This window comes from Nematolebias whitei, chromosome 3 (assembly GCF_014905685.2).
Source record: "Nematolebias whitei isolate Nwh7 chromosome 3, NemWhi1, whole genome shotgun sequence".
NCBI lineage: Eukaryota > Metazoa > Chordata > Actinopteri > Cyprinodontiformes > Rivulidae > Nematolebias > Nematolebias whitei.
Window position 1 is genome coordinate 57,708,765 of NC_056500.1, and position 1,939 is coordinate 57,710,703.

The window sequence follows — 1,939 nt, forward strand, 5'->3', positions numbered from 1 at the left end:
CTTCGTTGGTTACTTTCCTTGGGTCTCCTGAGTCTTTCCCTGAGTCTCCTTCCTAGTTCATGTACGTTTTGCTGCCCCGTCAGCTTGTTTATTTTGTACTTTTATTTCTCATTAAAAGCCTATTTTTTGTATATCTACCGAGTTGAGTCCCTGTTCTGCACTCTGGGTTCGCTCCTAACCTCAAACCATGACAGTATGACCCGACCAGAACAGAACCCAGCGGGCAGGGTTCTCACTCGGCAACACTCACCATTTTTCTTTTTTCCCTCCTCGTGCCGTGATGGACGAGCTCCTCTCCGTCTCTGTCCATCCACCGTCCCGCCGCCGCGGTGGACGGTTCCGGAGGCAGTCTGCGGCGACCGGCCTGGTCTCGTCGGCCGAGCAGAACTTCAGAGCTGGTTCCGGTGTTTTCGTGGGAGCGGGGTCCGTCGCTTCACCTCCCAGGTTTCCGGTGGGGGCGAGATCCAGCGTCCCGCGGGAGCTCCGGTCCACTCCTGTTCGATTCGGTGGGTCCGGTCCGGTTGACGTCACTGGGGCGGGTTCCGTCGCCTCACCTTCCAGGTTCCTGGTGGGGGCGGAATCCGGCCTCTCACCGCCACTCCGCGGCTGTTCGACCCAGCCTGGCCGTACCTCCGGAGAGTTTTCATTGTGACTCCGTGGGGGCGTGTCCCGCCGCCTCACCTTTCAGGTTTCCGGTGGGGGCGGCACCCGTCACCACACCCACTCATACAGACATTCCCTTTTTTCATTCATTTTCCCCTGAAAATATTTTTCATGTTAATCAAGCCCTTTTTGAACTATTTAATTCAGTTAAAAATAACCCGTCCTCCTTTGATTTAGTTTTGACCCAGATGGAGGATTTTTTACTTTCTATCCCAGGCCTTTCTTTGCTCCCCGAGTATGATTTTTTGTTATCTGAATTAAAGACTCTAAAGACTCCAGTTGCAGCCATTCCTGAGGTGGACTCCACGCTGCACGCAGCCCCTGAGGTGGGTCCTCATCTCTCCTACTCCGAGGAGGTCCCGGCAGACACTCCTCATCTCTCCTACTCCGAGGGGGTCCCGGCAGACGCTCCTCGTCTCTCCTACTCCGAGTGGGTCCCGGCAGACGCTCCTCATCTCTCCTACTCCGAGAGGGTCCCGGCAGACGCTCTTCATCTCTCCTACTCCGAGGGGGTCCCGGCAGACGCTCCTCATCTCTCCTACTCCGAGGGGGTCCCGGCAGACGCTCCTCATCTCTCCTACTCCGAGGGGGTCCTGGCAGACGCTCCTCATCTCTCCTACTCCGAGGGGGTCCCGGCAGACGCTCCTCAGCTCTCCTACTCCGAGGGGGTCCCGGCAGACGCTCCTCATCTCTCCTATTCCGAGGGGGTCCCGGCAGATGCTCCTAAGCTCTCCAAATCTCCAGAGGGGTCGGCGCTCTCCAAATCTCCAGAGGGGTCAGCGCTCTCCAAATCTTCAGAGGGGTCGGCGCTCTCCAAATCTCCAGAGGGGTCGGCGCTCTCCAAGTCTCCAGAGGGGTCGGCGCTCTCCAAGTCTCCAGAGGGGTCGGCACTCTCCAAGTTTCCAGAGGGGTCGGCGCTCTCCATGTCTCCAGAGGGGTCGGCGCTCTCCAAGTCTCCTGCTGCAGAGCCACAGGCCTCTCCGTCGTCTGCTGCAGAGCCACAGGCCTCTCCGTCGTCTGCTGCAGAGCCACAGGCCTCTCCGACAGCAGCAGCAACTCCCCAGGCCTCTCCAACAGCAGCAGCAACTCCCCAGGCCTCTCCGACAGCAGCAGCAACTCTCCCCAGGCCTCTCCGACAGCAGCAGCAACTCCCCAGGCCTCTCCGACAGCAGCAGCAACTCCCCAGGCCTCTCCGACAGCAGCAGCAACTCCCCAGGCCTCTCCGTCTCCTGCTGCAGCTCTCCAGGCTCCCACGCCGTCTGCTGCAGCTCTCCAG